The sequence below is a fragment of the Delphinapterus leucas genome, chromosome 1, assembly GCF_059928025.1.
Source record: "Delphinapterus leucas isolate spDelLeu-1000000601 "Yukka" chromosome 1, BTC_Dleu_Yukka2, whole genome shotgun sequence".
Taxonomy (NCBI): Eukaryota; Metazoa; Chordata; class Mammalia; order Artiodactyla; family Monodontidae; genus Delphinapterus; species Delphinapterus leucas.
The window spans coordinates 128,996,357-129,019,407 of record NC_143129.1 but is presented as its reverse complement, the minus strand read 5'-3'; positions in this window follow the sequence as shown (position 1 = coordinate 129,019,407).

Sequence of the window (23,051 nt, the reverse complement as noted above, 5' to 3'; positions counted from 1 at the left end):
ATTTTTTATATTCCAATGGAAATATTTTGTATGAATTTCTGGAAGGAAATAGAACATGAGGTGGCAAAAATCACAATATTACACACAAGGTTGACCATATATATTTAGCAAATCCTTCAGTGGAGTGAGTAATCCCAATTAGAAACATCAAAACAAATAAAATGAGTCTTTGGCCAGGGTTAAAACTGGGTAAGCTTTTAGGGAAAGTAGAAGAAAAACTGGGAAACACATTCTTTCATGGAAAGAATGACAACATTTGTTACAGTTCAGCTTCAGAACTGTCACCACCTCAACTTTCAGCTGGAATTCTGGCCTGGGAAGAAATCAGTGTAGACTTTGAGACAGGGATTCATGCCTTGATGTATTGCTCCCTTCCTTCTCCCAGTTGAAAGGGTCTCTGATTTGGCAAGAAATATAAATATTCACACTTCTTTTTTAGTAACTTCCTCAGAGCACAAGAGGAATAAATCCTCAGTACTGATACTGATTTCTATAATCCTGAATCCCTACATTGTATAGCACATATTTATTTAATAAACATTTGTTGGACATCTATTATGTGTCAGGCACTGCTTCTAAATATTAGAGATATAGTAGTGAACAGAACATACAAAAGTCTCTGCCATAATAAAGCATACTCTGATGGGAAAGACAGAGAATAAAAAAGATAAATGGGTAAATTACATAGTGTTAGTTAAAGTGCTAAAGAGAAAAATAAAACAAAGAAGAGGGATACAAATAATTGGGATGGAAATTACAATCTTAGAAAGAGTAAGATTTCACTGAAAAGGTGAAGTTGAGGAAAGACCTAAAAGAAGGTATGGATCTATCCATGTTGATCTACAAGGAAGTTCATTCCAGGTGGAAGGAAGAGCAAGTGTGAATACCTGAAGTGGGAGCATGCTTGGCATGTGTGAGAAACAGTATGGAGGCAAGTGAGACTGGAGTCAAATGAATATGGGGAAGAGTTATAAGGAATTATGACATAGAGAAAATGAGATATTGGATCACGTAGGACTTTGTGATTCATAGCAAAAATTTTGGTTCCACTCAGTGACATGGAGAAATATGAGAGGGTTTTTAGCAGATCAGACAGGATTGCTATGACTCCAATGTTGAAATAGAGTGAAGAAGACTAGACTAGAATCAGTGACCAGTTAGAAGGTTATTATGAAAATCCAGGCAAGAGATGATGTGGCTCAGACCAGGGCAATGAAGGTAATGAGAAGCCATCATGTTCTAGATGTATTTTGAAACTAGAGTTTACAGGACTTAATGATGGACCCAATGTGGAGTCTGAGAGAAAAATGAGTCAAAGATGACTCGAAATTTTAGGGCTTGAACAACTGAAAGGATGGAATTCCATTTCCTAAGATGGGGATGACAGCAGGAGGAGCTAGTTTAGAGGGAAATATGTGGAGATCAGATTTAACATCTTTCAGTGTGGGATGTTTTCTTGACATTACAAGTGGAGTTACTGAGAGCGTGGGTGGGTACATCAGCCTTGAGTTTGGTGCTGACTTTTCAGCTAGAGATACAGATATGGAGCAGCATATAGAGGCCACTTAAAGCTGAGAGATTGAATAACATTTCTTAGGGATTGAGTATAGCAGGAAAAGAGAAGCAAGGGAATGCACTCTCACATTTATGTATTTGGAAGAAAAGGAGGAATCATCAAAAGAATCTGAGGGTGTCCCTGGTGGCACAGTGGTTGAGTGTCCGCCTGCCGATGCAGGGGACATGGGTTCGTGCCCCGGTCCGAGAAGATCCCACAGGCCGCAGAGCGGCTGGGTCCGTGAGCCATGGCTGCTAAGCCTGCGCGTCTGGAGCCTGTGCTCTGCAACAGGAGAGGCCACAACAGTGAGAGGCCCATGTACCGCAAAAAAAAAAAAAAAAAAAGAATCTGAAAAGGAAAAGGCAGAAAGGAGAAAAATACGCAGATGTGGTTTTATGGAAGCCAAATATTGAAAATACCTTTAAAATTATTTTTAAGAAGGAGAAAGCAATCCATTAACCAAGGCAAGTAAGACAAGGACTGAGAAATTACATTTGGATTTAGCAACGTGGAGGTCATTTATGCAGAGTTTTACCTAACTGTGGGAACAGAAACCTGACTACAGTGAATTCAACAAGGATGGGAAGGAAAAGATAGTTAGAGGCAGTGAGTATCAACTTTGCATTTGATGTATGTAAGTGATAATGTTTTGGCCATAAATTAAAAAGAATTTTACTGTTTTGACATGTGGACTCAAGCTCATATTTATCAAAATTGTACTGCAGTTTACAGTCAGCACAAAACTGTCATATTGCAAGATCAAACTTCAGTGTCTCCTTTTCTGTGAAGTCTTTTCTGCCTCCCTCATACAGTTAATTGCTCTGTCTTCTGTGCTCCCCAAACACTTCATAAATACATTTGCAGTGTTTGTGTTTAATACTGTGTTGCAAAATTTGTGTTCTGATCATTTATGTATCTGTCTCTCCCATTACATTGTGATGCCTCATCCTTGTATTACAACTCAGTGTTTTGGTAAAAGTATGCACTCAATAAATGTGTGGTGAATAAATGAATATCACATTTTAAGTCAGGCTAAATGACGTAGGGCAATGCAAAAAGGAAATATATTGAGTATTAAGGATTACAGGTGGATACAGAGTCCTTATTCACTTTTCCAAAGATTTAAAGCCCATTACTTTAGGAAAATAATGGCACCTATTTCTCTGAATGTAGCCGCTCATTGTCCCTTTATTATGAAATAAAGGACCTATAAAATAATTAGCCATGAATGTGCCATTCAATGAATTATTATGCTTTTATTTTTTTGCTTTTTCAGATTCATAATTTCTTGACTCTTTTTCTCATTATAACATCATTCAAATTATTAATTTAGGAACTATTAATTTAGAATTTAGGTAAAGTTTTTTCTCTGGGACAGAAATCTGGAATTCAGTTCACAGAGTTTTTGAAAATCTCCATATCATCAGAGCTTATCAGTGCTTAAACTAACATTACTATAATTTCAATTTAAAAGAGAGACAGTTGATCTGATTTGGAATACTGGGCTGTTCTGTGAAGCTACTTTCTCAAGGGTGATTAGTTTCAATATTAATTTTTAATATGACCCTTTTACAGCCTTCTTACACACATGATCCTGTTTGATGCATTGAATTAAGAATACAAGAAAAATGCCTATTAAACTAAAATATTAAGGGTGGGGAGGATGGACAGATTGGGAGTTTGGGATTGACATGTACACACTGCTATATTTAAAATAGGTAACCAACAAGGACCTACTGTACAGCACAGGGAACTCTTGTTCAATACTCTGTAATAACCTAAATGGGAAAAGAATTTGAAAAAGAATAGGTGTATGTATATGTTTAACTGAATCACTTTGCTGTATATCTGAAACTAACACAACATTGTTAATCAACTCTACTCCAATTAAAAAATTTTTAAAAACTCAAATATTAAATGTGATATAAAATATTTTATGCTTCTCTACATTTAAAACAAATAATTGACATGGGAGCCAGACTACACCTAAGAAAACCCTTACTTGAACTATGCACTGAAAGAAGTACATAGATTCAGGATAATATGCTAATTCAACTCTAAATATTAGACAGATATTTTGAGTGAGGGAGACTTTTTGTCTGGTTTGATTGTTGCTTTTAAAAAGGAAACTTTAAGCAAAGAAATGGCTTTCAAGTTTTTCCCCTACTAGGAAACGTTCATGTTGAGAGAAGTTGTATCTATCTATGTATCTATCTATCAATCTATCTAAATATATCTCCCCAAGTTAAAATTTTAGTACTTATGAAATATTAACTTTAGAATTTGTATCAACTCCACTATACTTTTCAAGACTACATCAAATAAAATATAAAATTCTGATAAATTGTTCAATATATTCATTTCAATGAGCAGCCAAAGAACCTTGTGTAGAAAACCCTAACTATGCAGGCATAATTAAACCATTTTCTCAGATAATAGTTAAAATGGAGAATATCCACTAAATTAGGTTGACAGCAAATGTATAATGGCTTTCCATGTACAACATTTTACAAACTCACCTGCTTAGAGGCACGTGTAATGGGCAATTTTCATATTTTGACTAGATAGAATCTGAACACCCTATCACTTTGGAAATAGCTCCTATGAATGGATCTTAGTGAAAGAAAGAGCCCCACCTCCTGCTTCTAAAACTCAAGTGAGGTAGATTTTTCCTGCATCTGACAGCTTAGTTCTTGAGTGTAGAAACGTAGGTTTGGTCAACTGCTCAGGTCTTTGGATCTTAGGGCAGTGAAGCAGATATGGGAACAGTTAGATATTACTCAGGGTAGCAATAGTAGAGCTGAGATTCCAATGGAGATGACAGATGTCCATGAAGGTGGTATCCTTACCTGTAGCATGACCTTAGCTGTGTGCTTGGCTGCCTATTGGCTGCACTTTTGGTTGCATTTCCTGTCTTGATGTCATCCTGTTCTCCAGATTTTCCATCATTCTGAGAGCTAGCCAAGATTCTTCCAATGAATTCCTTTTCTGCTCAAATTAGCCAGTTTGTTTCTGTTGTTTGCAACCAAGACTGATAGAGTATGACATGTGAATATACTGGTATCACAGATTTATAAAACATTGAGACCCCTTAAAGTTTTACTTTATTTACTTTTGAAAAATATTTTTCAGTTTTTCTGAAAGCCTGAAATTAAGAGTTAAATTCTCAGGACTTAAGGGATTTTTTTCAAACATCACTAAAACTTATTCCTAACAATTACAGAAGATCTGACTCTTTATTTTACTGTGCCTATTTATAAAGTGGTAAACTATTCAAATTCAGCTTTTATTTTCTTACTAAGCAATTTCTTAGGAGAATTCACTATTAACTATCCAAGTCACAGAGCAATGGATGTTTTATCACTTTCATTATAATATGTGATGAAATATTGTCATATTTTCTTGAGAAAACAGTATGATATGCTAACCCAAATATAATTTAAGATGAAGAGTAATTAAACTTTTAAAGAAACAAGAGGAATGACAACTTGGAAAATATAGAATAACAATCTTTATTCACCTCACTGTATTTACTGATTATAAATGTGGAAACTGAAGTCATATTGCGAAGAAAAGACATTGTTGTTCATTATATAATAGATCTGGGCAGCAGTAAGTACACACACCAACACACACACACAGGAAGTCTTTCTTTGGCAATATTTTCCTATTATTTTTCCGAACAGAAAATACACTGTTAATTTCTCTGTCTCTCTGTCTCTCTCTCTGTCTCTCTCCTCCTCCCTCCTCCTTTTCTCCTCCCTCCCTCCCTCTCCTCCTCCCCTTTTCCCTCTTTTTTCCCTTCTCCTTCTTTCTCTTTTCAGGTTTAAGGTGAGGTTGGCTTCCTAGAGAAAGGATTAGAGAAACAGAGAACTTTTGCTCCAGTTTGGTGACTGTCTTCTAAACATCCAGATTAACTCTATCAGATAATTCCTTTTAAAATTCTCTTCGAAGGTTACCAATCACACTTTCCTGTAGGATAAGTGCATGAAAGGATGGATGTCATGTGAACATTTTGAGTTATCTGACAAAAATTAAGGTAAATGTCTTTTTATTCTAAACTAAGTTTATTTTTAACATATCCAAAATCAACAGATGACAGATTCTTCTTGAAATGATACTAGCCTGAGGATGTACCCAAACATAAAAATGAAGCTCATTGTATAATTTCTTGTGTTACTTTGTAAAAGACATTCATTCCTCATATATTAAACTATGAAAATTTTGTTGATATATTGTTACAACTGAATTATGAGAATAGAAATTTCTGGACACACATGCTAGTTGTCTATCTATAAATTGGAAATATACATTTCCAGCAAAAAAAAAATTCCAAATTAAAAATAAAAAGCAATCTTTCTCCTTGTCAACATTTAAAATTATTAGACAGTAAGACTTTCAAAAGCATAAGCTAGATACATATCTATCAACAGGAAAAATGTATTTCCAGAAATAAATTTTATTCCAAAAAAATCTGTTTTTCTCCATGTCAGCATTTAAAGCAGGTGCCATCTTCTGAATAATTAAATCACAAGATGTTACTTATGTGAAAATCTTAGCAAATGAAACAAACAGAAACTGCTGGCTGCACTGTTGTCATTTCTTCTTGTTTTTTTGAATTATCCAGAACACCACATGGCTGGCTTGGAAGCTTATTTTCCAGATCACTGATAGCAATGTGATTTTGTGTTTGTACGTGTGAGTATGTGCTTTGTTTTGAAAGACGTCAGCTTGAAGCAGTTTCAAATCTCTGGCAACAATTTCTTAAGGTGTATGTCATAAATGAGCTGTTGACCACATTTTTGCCAGGTCACTTGTCAAATGTGCTGTAGGGAGATATCAAGTTTCAGGGCAACCACAACCCACATTTATGAAACTACTTAGAAAACTATGTAAGAGTTCTGTGGATTCTATTAGGTGCTTTAGAACAACCAAGAAAACTTTGTTCTTTTTTATTAGCATATTATAGTCTCCAAAGAATATTGTATAAGTTCTTTTTCTAAAATAAGGTCCCCAAATTTTCTCAGGAAATTGCATGTGCTTGGAGTATTTGTTTAAGCACAATTCAAACCTGCAGGAGGTAGAAGTCTGCTGCATTTAGTGTGAAGTTAACTTTTTTGAATGCAAAAAGGTCAAAATTAATGAAGAAACTAGCAAATTCAAAGTTCCACTGAGGAACATCCCAATGATTTTAGCAATTCACTTGAAATGAAGGAGGAAAACCACCCCCTTTAACATTTTGAAGCTTTGAAAGCCTAATGGACCATGCTACCTCCTGTAGTTTTACCAAACCAAAATTTGCAAGGACTGGGCTCATTAGCATTAAGGGGAAGCAGACCATTCAGCTCAGCAGTAGTCTTACAATGTTTTCACCATTACCATTGATTTTGGTTGAAGAGATATTGCCATCTCAACTGCTACTTCATTTTCCTTATTGCTGTTCATATAAAATTCCTGTTATCCCCTGAATTAAATGCCCCTCCCTCCAAATGACAAAAAAACTTTTTCTTTTAACAAGTGTCCAAAATATATTCATTTTTCAACAAGGTAGATTCTTGAAGCAAGGCCATCCTTGTTATGTTTTGTTTATTTCTCCTTCTGTATGTTCCAAACTATTGGGTAATGGTTTGTGGATTAAGGAAGAAAATGAGTAATTAGAATATAGAGAATGTAGAATATTAGATATATAGATAATTTTATTTTTTTTCTGAGTGATTGCAAGATATATTATCGAATCTTAAAATATTGGCAATTCATTAAATTCAACTGCTTTTAAGATTTTTGCATCTCATCATTTTAGGGGAAAATTTGGATTGCAACGAAAAACCCATGCATTATTTAGCACACACCCATCCAGGTTATCTGGTTCTGATTCTATGGGGACTCCACCTTTCATTGCATTTGAACTATTTTGAAAGTTGTAGATAAATGCTAGCAAGGCAAAGTATTTCTTGTCAGTCAACACATAAATAAATTCTGTTGGTCAAAGTTTCAATTGAATTCTTTATTCTGGAAGAAGCCAGTTTTACCTCTATTAGCATATTAATTTCAATATTCTTGATCTATAAACGTGCCTGTTCTTTGGATTATCCTTTTATCTGGTTGTAACATCTTAGTTCTTCATTAATGAATTAAAGTGTTCATTTTACATGTGTGTGAAAGTTATGCTTTTCATTTTTTTCAAACTAGAGTGATATTCACAGGATTTGCATTATATTTCTATTTTGACAACAAAATACAAATGTATTCCTTAGGTTGTATATAGTTTAATTTCTAAAATTAGAATCTTTCTCTTGTTCTACTGCCCCAGCACAAACAGATGTGCGTATAATTAGTATTTTGATATAAATTGGCTCAAACAACATTGCTCAAGATTAAAATCAGTATTCTATTGTGAACTTAAAAAAATGTGTATATATTCTGCTCTCCATTTCCCTAAGAATTCTGTTGATTGCAGATGCCTAGGAAATAGTCTTAGTGGATTATTCAAAACTTGGCAGGTTTTTGCAAAATGCTATATTAAAAAATACATATGATTATGACAAGATCCTCCATTTAGTGTGATGGGCCTAATACTATCACGGGCTGTGTGTCCAAAGGCAGTTGCACCCCAAAAGTTTTAGATGAGACGTATAATGTGATTTGTCTTTAAACCACATACCCTCTGGAGGCACTGGAAAATAAAAGGAGGGCATTAAAGGAAAAAAATTTATCTACATATAAACAGTTACTTATATATAAATATAAATGTACATATAGTTGTTTGTGAAGCTAGTAATGTGATCACATCCTTTTTCTATTTCTAAGAAGGCTCATGGAAACTGAAACAAATTGGGAGTATTTTTGCATTGCACATTTGGCTCAAATCTGCCACTTAGTGGAAGTATAATCTTTAGCAAGTGACTTAAAATTTCTGAATATCATGTTCATCATCAATGAGACAATAATAACATTTTAAAGTACATTTAAAGTCATAGTAGTAATGTCTGCTGAAGTACTTTGCCATCGTAAAATTCAAGGTAGAGTTAGCTGTGACCCTTTAGGAGTAATTCTAACTCCCACATCTATCTCTGAGGTGGAGCATGTTTCTTAGATTGAAGACCTTGGGGGAGTCATGGTATTCTTAAGAGGACTGTGGGAGGAGATTTTAGGGAGACGACTGAAAAGTATTCCTTCTTTCTTCCTCTCCAGGAAGATTGGAAAGTATTTATTTGATTCATTTGCCAATTTTTTTCTTTTTCTACTAAACATGTCAATTCCTAAATATTTTCAGTAAGTTTGGGATTATTAGACAAAAGCTTATATGAATGTGAAGGTATATGCTTCTTCAAAAGTTCGGGGGAGTACGTTGACACTCTGGTGTTTGCATCAAATTACATTATCTTGAATGAAATATTCTTGGAAAATTTTCTCTTAAAATTCTTAAATTTCTGCCTGCCAGGCAACAGCAAGTAATTATTTTTCAAATACCTAGATGTCATTTTGAAGTATCTCTATTTTGACCTATTATGTTCAGTGAGAAAATAGCTCTGCTTCATATGCTAGCTTTCAGGGTCTGAGACTTGATGCTTCTGTTTCCATGTGATTATTTGCAGAATAGAATTTACAAAGGGAGAAATAATGAGCCAGTGGGAAAATCAGACGTTTATTAGTGTGTGTTTTCATTTTTTGAGGGGGAAGGGATTCGGTAGATATGGTTTTCCCAGAATATCAATGACACCCATATTTCAAAATAGCCTGTTACACCAAGTACAGATAGTCTATTTTGTTTGTCTACCATATTGTTCCTTTTTATTTGGTTGATGAGCATAAATGGACAGATTTGGAAAAGATGGCTTAAATCATTCATTTGGGGTGGCTCTCATTTGCATATTATAACCATCACAAAAAATGGGCTTTCAGCCAAATCACATTTTGTTTGGAAAGCAAGGTGTTTTTTTTTACTGAAATTGTATCTGAATGCCTTGAAGTGGAGTATATACTCCCTGTCTTATACCCAGCTGTCTTATGAAATTGTACTATCTGCCTGGATGTTTAGCCTGAAAAACCAACAGGATTTCATCATCAGTCTCTGTTACTAACTTTGATGCATTTCAGCAGGTAAAAGTTCTAAATAATTGATAATAAAATCTTCCCAGAAAATTTCTTCTTTAGGCTAGATGTAGTTCAGCTTGTTAGACTGAACTTTGGGAATCAGCAATAGAGAGAAAGACTACAAAATGGATCCTTTTAAAACTGTAGCATCTAACATTTTCACCTGGTATTGCATTGGAGTATCTGAAAGATGTGAATGTGGTACAGTGGATGCAGCAGAAAATGAAGAAGGGAATAGCAGAAATATGTTTACTATTTCTTCCTTTTTCCCTTAAACTAATAGAGTTTTCAAATGAGTCAAATACATATTTTAATTGATAAACTGACTTTATATTCACCTATTGGAAACAGTACAACATATTTTTACATCAGATTATGAAATACGGATGTTTTACTAAAAGACAGGAAGAGCTTGTTCCAGTCTTTAAAGTAAATACATATTCAAAGGATCTTAAGGCATACCATTTATTCATATTCATATCTATTGAAATACTGTACATCCACATACTTCAATAAATAGTTAAAAACCTGACCTCTTTTTAAATCATTTCTGAGTTTCAAAAAACAATTTTTATTGAAAAGATTAAATAGATAACTTTTGGCTGTGTCACAAAGCTAAGCACAATGGATAAATTAACAATTATTCAGTAAATTTGATCAATATAGATAATTGGCTTTGATAAATTTCTCAGTTTTCTGAGTTCACACACTGGGGTATTTATATATATATATATATATATATATATATATATATATATATATATATATAGTCCTGAATTATCTGGTAATTTTCTCAGTTCTCCAGTCTACTTTCTAGATATAGCTTAAAAGTTATGATGAAGCATTAATCTTTCAGTTAAGTCTAAACTCCCCAAAAGTGGCTTTAAGTTTGATATTCTCTCTCTCAAATCTTTTAGTGTCACCCCATAACACAATACTGTAATTTGGGCAGTACTTTTTGTTATATAATTGCTGCATAATAGGAACTTAATGGTGTAACAGGACTTATGTTTCAAATGGGATCGTTGTAAAACATAATTACACCAGTTGCAGTTAAAAGAATGTAAATGTATTAAGTCAGCTACCCTAATATTCTGGTTCCTCCCTCCCTCCCTTCCTTTCTTCTTTCTCTCTTTTTTTTTGCTTCTCCCTTTACCTCTTTCCCTTTTCAGTCTTTTTCTTTTCTTTCTACTCTCCTTTCTCAACGGCTCTTTATTTTTCTTTTTTCTTTCTTTGAAAAAAATTCAGGGGCAACAAAAAGAGTCCCACAAATGAAACCCATGGAAATATAATGCTGAAATGAATAGCTAGAAAAATTGTTATAGATCAAAAGATAAATCAGTTTCATAAAACTGCTATTTTGAAATTGCAACAATCTTGTACAATCAGGACTGATAAAATGGAGTAATCAGACGTTTCATATGTCCATAAATGTAAAATCATCTACTTGAACATTATATGCAATACATTCACACAAAAAAGCAAATACTGTAGCCTTATTTGAACAATATTGAACTCATAAATACTCATGATTTCACTCTGTCCAGGGGCCTAACAACTAGGAATGCTGCTTGATACAGAAAAACATAGTGAATACCTCCTCTATTTAAAAAGTCACTCAAGAAATTCTCTTCTAACATAAAGGCAAATACATATAGCTACTGAGCTATGACTGTACTTCTGTCACATCCTATGGGAAAAACACCAGACTCCACAAATTCGGAATCATGACAACACTTTGAACTAATTATTTGGTTCATCCATAGTTTATACCTCAATTTACCTCACATTTACCCTACAAACCTTACAAAGAGGAGGTATTTTTAACTCTAGGAAAGTGATCACTGTATAATATGCATTCTTGATCTGTTTCTTTCTCCCAAACAATGGTACTGATGGTTAACACTTTTGTGGTAGCACCACTATTTCTAGTAAGTAGATTATTATGGAGTGTGCCACTTTAAAGCTGCAATACACACAAAAAATATTTTGTAGTTTACTCACCAATTGCACAAAGAATATTTTTAAAAAGCAAATCAATAATAATCAAAGTTAAAATGCCATATGTGTTTAAGAAAAACCCTATATCAGTCAAAATAATGTAATAAATTATTACAGTGGGTAAATTTAATAGCATTATGCCATATTATTGCCATTTTATGGAAATATTGTACATTTATGCCTCCTCATTTAGGATTCACATTTCTAATTAAAACAGATTTATGGTGTACTTTGGGACTAAATTTTACTTACATTTTACTTACATACATTTCTTTCAGGGCAAAATATTAGATATCTTAAATGTATACAATTTCTGTGAAATATCTTGTTTCTAACTATATTAGTAGGTGTTTTGTAGTTATTATGACTTGCAAAAGGGAACTATTTGCAGAAATCTCTCTAGGTATAGTGAAATTGGTAACTTTATTAAACCTGTAAAATGGCTTCCAAGGCTATGGTCTTTCTTTAGTAAAGAGTAACACCAACAAACTATTCTTGTAATATAATACTTCTTAGAGTAACAGCATTTTCTTTCAAAAATGTAGTTTTCATTCTTTATGATAGAAATAATTTAATATCCATGATAAATTAATAATTAGTAGATTTTAAGATATTCTTCATCACCGGTGGCTGGTCTCCATTTGAACACATCTTACATATATCATATAAGAAGAAATAAAGCATGGTAATTTTTTTTTTTTTCATTTTGGCCTTGTTTGTTTGAGCTGACTGGCTATAGAGAAAGATTTAACTGCAGAATTTGTTATTTCAGAGGTTGATCTGCTGCATACCAGCATGGAATATTTGTTATAATATATTTTGGAGCTTTCTAAATACAATATGCATACCAAACTATCAACTGAGTGATGTTTTCAGATGGAAAATAGGCAAAATACACCTATCCACAGGAACACTATATCTAGCATACCAACTTACCTGCCACAGAACCAAAAATTTTGAGTGCTTACCAACTCATGTAATATTAGGTAATTGGACTTTTGTCCTTTCTGACAAACCATCTTAAAAATTTTGGCCTGGAACAGTGAAAGGAAAAGTTGCTGTATTGCTAGGCAATCCTTCGGATAGACTGTACTATCATTTTAAAGGGAATTATTTCCCAGAGTGGATCTAATATTTAGCTACAACTAAAGAAATCATATGGTAGATTTACCTGTACTATGTTAGTTAAATTGTTTTTCATCACAAAACTGAGTCATCGTGGGGCAAAATTCTCAAAATGTGAGAAGAGATTTTTACAGCTTGACAACTCCTTTATTCTTTAGAGACAGGATATAGTTTAACTTTATCATTGTGGTTTACTTTTGCTTTCAAATTATAGAATTTGGCAAAAACACTTTTATTAGTTGGAGATGAAGAGAAAATTATTATTTCATGAAGGCACACCCATGCTGAACTTACAGGAAAGAGAAGCAGAGCTGCACAGCCAGTTATATTACAAGGCTCATTCCTGAAACCTGAATATCATGCGAGCAGAAAAATCTAGATATGTTATATTTTGAAGAAATGATCTGAAGGCAGTACTATTTGCTTTTTTATCAAAAGAGAAAAAAATGCATCTTTGTAAATGTGGATTGATTCTTATTGAAACAGGGAAATGAATGCTTGTATTGCAGCCTTAAAGAATCACATATTCACTGCAATATTCGTTTTTTGTAAACTACAGCCTGCAACCTAGCAGACCATGACTGAATGCTTTTGAAAAGTTGTAGATTACAAACATGAAATCACAATTAATATCCTCTAAAAGTAATTTCAGAGCTTTCACATCTTAAAAAAAGGACAATGTGTACTGCTTCACAAGGTAATGTAGCTAATCAAAAAAAGAGTAGAATTAAAGTATTTACATAATGAGCAATTCTACAGAAGGCGATCATCCCCATGTAAGCATTGCTGATTATATCCCACGCTGCTTTTAACAAACTGTACCAGATTGGATCCAGCCATCAGCACTTTCAGAGAATCCTTAAAAGCCTTTTATGGGTCTTTAAATTTATTGTAGAATGGCATTCTTCAGGTAGAATATGCTGGTGAAAGAGGACAGTGTCAACACAAGGTACCAGCAGGAGAAAAGAACGTCAGCGCTCCCGGTAATTCCATACTGGGCTGTACTTGGAGCTGGAAAGAAATGGAAAAGAATAAATCAAAATCTAATTTGTGTCTTTCAAGATCTTAACAATAATCAAAAGGCAGCTGGGTGTACTGGGGAGAACACTGGCATTGGAGTCAGACAGACTTAGGTTCACATCTGGTTCTGCTGTATGACAATGCGTGGCCTATTTGACTAACCTCTCTGAGCTTCACTTTTCTCAAGGGCAAAATAGAAATAATATAATCCACCTGGCAGGGCTGCAGTGAGAATTGGAGATGAAGCACATGTAGCACGTTGCACTGGGCTGGACACACACTAAGTATTCAACAAATATCAGCTAACATTATTATTCCTATTATATTCATTGTAAATATTTGCATTAGTGGACAATATTCATTTAGTATATATTTTAAATTTTTATTGAGATATAATTGACTTATAACATTGTTTTAGTCTAAGGTGTACAACAGTGTTGATTTGATACATTTATATATTGCAATGTGATTACTATCATAACGGTAGCTAATACCTCTATCATGTCACATAATTATCATTTCTTTTCTGTGGTGGGGACAATTAAGATCTAGTCTCTTAGCAACTTTGAAGGTATTGTTGTCTATAAACACTATGCTGTGCATTAGCTTTCCAGAACTTATTTATCTACTGATTGTTAGTCTGTACACTTAAACAACAATCTCCCCAGTTTCCCCAGCTCCCAGCCTCTCGTAACCACTATTCTACTCTCTGTTTTTACAAGTTCTACTTTTTTTAGATTCCACATTTAAGTGATATCATACATATATACATGCATATATTTTTGGATCTTTTTTATCGGTCAAATACTATACAAAATGCTGGAAAAACAAAGAGATTTTCTCTTCTAATACCTTTTCCAATCCTAGGAACATTAGAATTGCATGTGCAAACTGCAGTGACACAGAAAACTGTGTATTTAAATCTGCCTGGCCAAGGGAAGGATGATTTAACAGAGAGTTTTACCAAAGGGGACCATCATTTGGGTAGGGAAAACAATATATTCAAAGGCATGAGGAAAGGAGAGAACACGGCATGTATTCTAGGATCTAAAAGTAGGTTAGTCTTGCTGGACTGTGAAGTTTGAGGCCTGGAGTGGAGAGAATTTAAATGGAACTGTAGACAGATAGAATGACCTTGCCTGTAATGAAAAAAGTTTAGCTTTTTAGACTGAAGGAGATTTTGAAGAATTTGGAGCTGTTGAATTGTATGATTACATTCATACATTGGAAAGATCACAGTTTTATACATAGAGAAGCTCCTGTGGGTACTTGGCTAACAGTTACGTTGAATTTTCACTGAGAGGTTTCACCTAGAGATTCACCAAGCTTGGGATACTGTGAGAGTCTACTGAATGGATTCCACTTCGTTTCACAGAGGACAGTTGCCTCTTTGAATGTGAATTATATTGTGTTACAGAAACTGTCACAGGCATGCTCAGCTTTGCTTGAGACTGATTCTCATTTACCATAAGAATAAGAATAGTAATAATAAAAAACTCCACCAACATACTTTTAACTACCTCTTCTTAATGAAACCTGGATTTCATGCGCTGTTTCCTAGTAGGAAATGAATAATGCAATTAAAAAAATAGTGTTTCACCCCCAAATTCATAAATCCAGATGCTGTTTTAGTCACACTAAGTTTCAATTACCAACAGCTAGTTTTTAATGGAACTTTCACCAATGACTATATTTTCATGTTACAAGAAGAATAAATTGTGTTGTTTATAACTCTAAGAAATTAAAGGAGATGAAAGATGCATTGGCCTCTGCCAGTGGGGAGTTTTCTTGACAGTACAATTGTTGATTCTGTGTGAGTGAGATTCAAGGGCTGAGACTACTACTCTTTAGTAAACATGGAGCAAAATCAACTATTTGATGTTTTTATTTGCATCACAAATGAGTTTTAAACAAGGAGAAGATGATGAAGAAAATAAGCCTATTGTTGAACAGATAGCTTTTCAAGTTTTGATATGTAAGAAGTCTAATTTAAAACCACAAAACTCCTTAAATTATTTTCTCTTGTTCAAGACTTAGAACGATGTTTTATTTTTCTAATATAAACAAATATTTAATTGGTCTGTTACCTTCTCAGTGACAGCTATGTCAGAGTTGTTTTTGCTGTATTTTTAAGAATCTTGAGTGCAATAAAACTGGTATAATAATACAGGACTAATAATAAGCAAAGCACATAAAATGATTTCATAAATAAGAAATAGATCTTAAAAGCCAAGCACACAAAGCAAAGATAACATTTTTATATCATGACAATTTAAATAGTACATTAAGTGGGTAGAGTATAAAAGACTCTCAAAACTCCTTACTCATCCTTTAAAATGCATTTTTGGGGCAATCTTTCCTGAATTCCTTCTATTTCTCCAACAAGCTGAGCAGATTACCGTATTGTGTCATTAGGTCACAACATATATTCCTTTTTATACAACTATCATACTGCATTGCAAATATTTGTGTACATATCTATTTCTCTCACCAGAGTGTAAACTCTCCTAGGTCATGTTTTATTTATCTTAGTGTTTCCAGACACAATGTCTGGCAAGTTCTGGTACACAGTGGATATTCAAGAAATATCTGTTGAATGAACAATTCAATTAAATAAATAAATAGGTCAGAGTTAAAAGGAGTATGTCTCTCCTACAAAACAGAATCTCTTCTGAAGCAAGCCATTGTCTATAAGCTAGAGAATCTACCATATGCTTTCTTTCATTCATTCAGCAAATATTTATTAAACTAGGTGCCAGGGACTGTACTAAGTTCTGGAAATACAATATATAATAAGGTGGGTATGATCCTTTTGTTACTCAATTTCATATATCTCCATATATATTCCTTTTTTTCATATACCTTAAATGCCATCTTTTTCTCCAATGTGCCTCTGTCTTCTACTCAGCCTCCTATTGTTTTAGACATGACAAATCTATATCATATTTAAAAATTAAATATTACTTTGTAATTAACAGTATATAATTTTTCCATGGATGTCTCAAATGGATATATTTTTAGTTGTTTGTGAATGCAATACTTCCATTAGTCCTAAAATAAAGTAGGAGCCTTTTGCAGCACTGTTACTTGCAATTATTGAATATTATCGAAAATGTACTGTAAAGTAGCTATTGACAATTAGTAGGCCCCAAAATAAAGAGCAAAGTTAGCTAAGGGAATGTGAGGTCAGATATCTAATGCCAAGTCATATATCATGTATCATCTTTAAGTATACATCGAGCATCGTTTTTTGGTCCTGGGAATTGAACACAAGCAAAGATAAATAAAACTCAATCTCCCCTCAGGAAAGTTTCATTCTACTTGGAGATATAAATAAAAAGGCAAATATTGAACATTAGGATTTATATAATTACTATAAGGATAATGAATGAACATGGGAGGGCTCCCCAAGGACTCATGGCAGGTAAGTAGTCCAGGCAGCAGACACAGTAACAACTATTTTTTACAAAATGCAGTGATATACACATATTAGTACATATATATATATCTCACTTGAAAAAACTACAGCATAGTAAAGTAGCCCATTGACTTAGGTATCTTATTATTATGTAATGTTTATCTCATTGACTGATATTTATTATGTGTTTTGGGGGGACTTGTAAACTGAGTGATTTAGAGTACAAGGCTAATGGTACTAAAGTTAGGGGTCTTAGTGCTATTTGGGCCACTTAGATTTGCTTGGCATGTTAAATCCCAATCAGCTATTTAAGAAATTATAGAAAATGTTAAGAAATTAAAGAAAATAACTGTTAGCTATTAGAAATTAGCTTTAAGAATCAATTCAGATATCATCTTTAAAAAGTGAAATGTCTTTATAAAACCATATGAGAAATTAACTTGGCATTATATTTAATATCATATTTACATATCTATCTTTCCGCATTAGACCAAGAATGTCTTCAAGACAAGATTTATTTTATGTATATTTTATCACTGGTACAGAACACAGAGTCTAGTGCTTAGTAAGTGTTCAATTAAGTATTTGTTGAATGATGATAAAGTTCACATCCATTTCCAATATTATCACCATAAACACATAAGGGGACACAATATCTTGACTTCTTTTTTCAGAAGAATACTTTCATGACCATATTTTATTCTTTCTTCTCTTTCTACTTTTAGACTCATTCTTACCTTCTAAGACCTGTACAGATTCAGAATACCTTCCTTCAGCATTTCAGCAGGACCAGGAAGAAAGATCATGAGGCAGATTATAGGGGAAGAGCATGTATCAAACTTTGTAGCATCATCCTCTTGCAGCAAAAGACAGGGAGTGTAGAGTAACCTGGGCCCCCATATATGGTCCTGAATTTGGAGACATCCAGCTATGTCTCTGGGATGGTCAGATCTGTTGTATGTTCCCTGCCATGTTTTTAGTTGCCTGTGAATATCATACTGCTACTCATTCTAAGTAGTATTAGAAGGGAAAGGGCATGTGATCACAGGTGTAGTTGGGCTATAGTGAGGGTTTGGTTTCCTTCTGAGTGATATGAGAAGCCACAAGACAGTTTCATGCAGAGGAGGCTAGCTGAAATTTTAAAATACACTCTTGACTACTCTGTGGACAGTAGATTGTACTAGTGTAGGCAAGAGTAGAAGCCTACGTTAGCCCCAACCTTCAGGGGTTTCCATTGCCTGTGGAGGGAAGCCAAAGTTATGTAGCTCAGCATTCAGGGACATCTATTATCTGGTTCTAGTCAACTTATCCAGACTCATACACACTGTTAGCTCCAGTCACATGAGCCATTTTCTAAACACAGAGAGTGTTTTCATTATTCCCCGTCATTTGTACATACTATATCCTTAAGCCTAAAAGGCGTTACTTCCTATTCTCCTTCTCCACCTATCAAAGTCCTATTCCTCCTTAAAGATCTAAAATACCACCTCCTCCATAAGGCCCCCCCCATCTCTCTAATAAGAATTGTTAGTCTCCTGCTTATACCCGATTTCATAAATATATCCTTTTTTACTTATAATAAATTATATATATGTATAATATATATGTAGAAAGATATCTATATCTTTCTCTTCCACTGGACTATAAGCATGTTGAAATTATGGAACATTCCTCCTTGTCATATGTGCATTTGTATCTTATATCAAATGTGTTTAACAGATGTATTTTGAATTGAATGTGGGAAAATATTCCTAAATATGATTTGTGTAATCCATGACCACTTTGATAAAATGCCCTATTTCAATAGTTGTTCCTATGATTTCTTACTCTTAAGGCAAAGTGTGGAAGGAGGAAACTTCTGTTTCTTTCTTACTACCTATTTAATTGTCTTTGGTTTCCGAGGAGAAGAATGAAGAAAGGAGAAGACATTTAAATTGAGAAAGAAAGGAGAAAGAAAAGGGAAGGGAAAGGAGGAATAAAACAAAAGGGTGAAGATTTAAAACTAAGAGAGAGAGAATGAGAATACCCAGCCCTTGAGCAATGTGTTAGATGCTTTCAAGTTTGCCATTTTATTTAAGAAAAAGAAAGAGAAAGAATGAATGAAATGGGGTATGTCAGGGAGGCTACTTTGGTGTGGTTTACAGATCAGAATTTAAAACAAAGAACAGAAAAGGCTGGTTGTTATTCTTCCCACTTTCCTAGTAAAGCTAAAGGCACTCTAGTTTTAAAATATGATGTGCATAATACATGGATGGTAGATCCAGATTTGGTTCAAAGTCCAGCTCCGCCTCTTTCTAAATAGACTAACCTAGGCACGTTTCTTAGCTGTGCTTAGTTCAGCATCCTCAGCTGCAAATGAGGATTGGTAGTATCTCAAAAGTGACCATGAAGATTAAATGTGCTGATACATTTAAAGTACCTAGTACACTATTTAACACAAGATAAACACTCCCTCAAGTATTATCTAAACGCTATTCATTTGCTCATTCATTTAGCAAATTTAGTGTGTGCTATGTGGGAGGCATTCTCTGAGTCACTGAGCCAAATAGAAATGCCTCCTGTCCCCATAGAGCTTTCTCTTTAGCTTGAGATGTTTTCCATGGAACAAGCCTATTTTATGTCATTCTTGATCTATACTTGGATAAATCAATGTATCTTTGGTCTTACAAAGCTGTCCTCCATTTTATCTTACAAAAATATTTATTCTCTTCATTACCTTGGCTTCTTTCAGAGGACTTTAATTTAATGCCAATTACTGCTAGATAACTGGCCAGTTTCTTCTGGTTTGCAGGCTCCTTGAAAGCAGGGAGTATGACCTCTTCCATTTCTTCTTTTCCGCTGTCTCTTCCCAAGAGGAACAGTATGGTGCATGACCTTGGGTGTGGTTTCAGGGCTGATCTAATGCCAAGTTTGGTTTCAGAGGGGCTCTCCGGCATGAAGCAGAAGTGTGTGGGCTATGTGTGGGGTCCAGGCCTTTGGGATTTCTCCCCGTTGCCAACAGGAAGATCCAATCTGCACTTTAATACATATCTTACATCTTGTCTAATTATGATTATCACTTCCAATTACTTACAGCTGCTGCATATTATTTTCAGTCTTGGCAGTTTTCCCTTGTATTGCTCCAGTTTTTATTTTTAGGCAAAAGCAAATGTAACTGTGAAATATTTAGTTTGGTATAATACCAATTACTTGCCTAGGCAATTTCCTTAAATTACTGAAGCTTTAACTAAACTAGCTTTGAGTCATATTTTTAAGATTCTTGTTGCAATCTTAGGTAGAGTTATTTAGCCACATTAACTTTGCTTCCATAAGAAAAACCTGTCCTCAACTTACATTTTACTAAGGAAGCTTATACCTTAATGGGAAGTGAACTATTTACACCTAAATTAGATTTCAAATAAAAGAAAGTGATTAACGTGGATTCAAAATAGAGTGTATATTAGTCTACTGAGAAATTATGCACCATGGATTAAACCCCAAACACAGTGCAACTCTGTTTCATTACATACTGTGGGAGGAGTTTGCTTGAAAGATAGTCTAATCCTCTCTTTAGCAATGTCCACCACCCCTTAACACCATCAGCTGGTGTCAGGGATAACACATCAGAGGCTCAGATTCACACCCAGATTTTTTTGCATCATTTAATTCTGCCTAAATACTGGGTGGAGATTAGGGGAAGAGAGGAGCACCAGAATGGGATTATGCTTTACAACTGCATGTACAACTTTTGATTATGGTGTCTGGATGAATCATGCAAGCCTTAGCACAGGTGACATCATCTTATTGTTCCTTTCTGCACTATTTCTTGTGCAATAAAATGGTCCACGCCCTAAGATGGGATGTACTGCATTAAAGACACAGCACAAACCATGCCTTCTCAGGAACCATCCCACACCTATGGAACAGTGGTTTTCGGCGGGGAGGGTTTTGTTTGTGTCATTACTGCATGTTCCTATACTATAGACCCTCTAAGATCTTCTTCCTCCCCTGGGCTTGGAATTGAGGAATGCCTGAGTAGCATAGCTGTCATGTGGTAGGGCTACCAATGTATAGATTTTCAGTTGTTTTTACTCAACACACATTTATTGTGCCATACATTGTTTCCTGAAATACAGAGAAATAAACATAATATAGTCCACTTTTCAAGCAGCTCTCAGTCCTTCAGAGTAAGGCTTAATTTGTGAGCCTCTACAACAGCTAGCTCCACTCGTATTTAGGGAAAGACTTGGGTAGCTGGCTTCGAATTCCTGCCAGTCAGTCTTCTTTTTTATCTTCTTTAGAAGGAATCAGGCTAACAAGTGCACATTTGTGCACTTCTTGAAAATTAGAGGCCTAAGTTTATAGAAAATCTGTATTTAGATACTTATCCTAACATTTTAGATTTTTACTTTTTCATTTGGTCAAAAACTGAATGCCGATCTTCAGAAAGTTCTGACATTTTTTACAAACTGATCCTTCACAAGCAAAAAAAGGTACAATAATTTTCACAAAAAGTACCTCCATTTTGTGTTATAAACAATGAGCAGAATGGCTAGAGAAATCACACCATTCCTTTCTCTTTCTGACTCATGGAATTTCCCTGCCAGCTTGTTCTTAGTAACTACTAAGGTATTTCTCTGGCAAACCACCATCCTTGAATCCTTTTCTACTTGCTAAATAGCCATTTTGCCAAAGTTCACAGTATATAATCCTATTTACTCAGCATAAACTACATTAGGAATTTTAAACATATGTTTGTCTCTGTTATTACCTATATTCAGAAATCTGCCTATTTGTAGATAAATACTTTTTTTCTGCAAATAACCAGATGAAACTCTCCAAGGCTGTTACCTCTAATTTGAGTGAAAGAGAATAGGTAAGCAATCACCCAAATGGAAAGAAATTCTGCTGCCTTTTTTTCTGTCCTTCACAATCATTGAAAAAAAATTTCACTCTGTATTATTCATCAGTATCTTCTAAATGTGTTAGATATTTCTATTTTTTGCAAGTCAGAAGTGATATACGTGAATCTATAGTAGCTCTGTTTTGAAGTATGTTGGCAACAGAGGTAATTTTGTAGAACCCGAAATGGTTCTTTGAACTCGGGCAAAGTCCAGTTTTTCATTCCAGATTGGTTTGCAAATGGGTTCTTTATAAGCGTCATTACATATTTTGTGTGTGTGTGTGTGTGTGTGTGTATATGTGTTTTAAAAGCTGCCTTTGTTGTGTGAAATATATACACAAACATACAATACAAATTGCCTTGACTATATAGATTTTAGTTTGGCCCTTTAAGGCATCATCTAGCTGAAGAAAGAAGGTTTTACAGAAATAAAATTAGAAACCCAGCTGTGTTCTTAAGGTCACTGATAGTCACTGCCATTAGCTGTATCATCACTGTGACATTGCTATTGTGGTAAAAATGGGTGAAATTGCAAACTGGTAAACATTTTTGCAAGTTGAAGGAGTTTGTAAGATTATATATGTGTGGCTATGTGGATGTGAAATTATTTAAGTTTTTATGTAAGTGTTTAAACTTGAAGCTTTAATGATCAAATTTTCTTGTTTACTAAATTTTATTCTTTTTATCTTTTGCGTTAGGAAGGTTACCCCAAACCAGCTTCTTTTCTGTTATTCTGTAACATTGTTCTCTCAGCATTAAGGATAAAGAATTTCATAGGGTTAGATTATTTTTTTCCATTTTTTGGAATATTCCATTTACCTTCCAATTTTTTTCTTAGCTTTTCAAATGCAATAAAGACCAGTGATTACCTGGCTCTGTAGTTCTGAGTTACTTAAATTGTTCCACTTGTTATGCTCCAGATTCATTCTCAGTTATTCTCAATGATTCTCTAATCA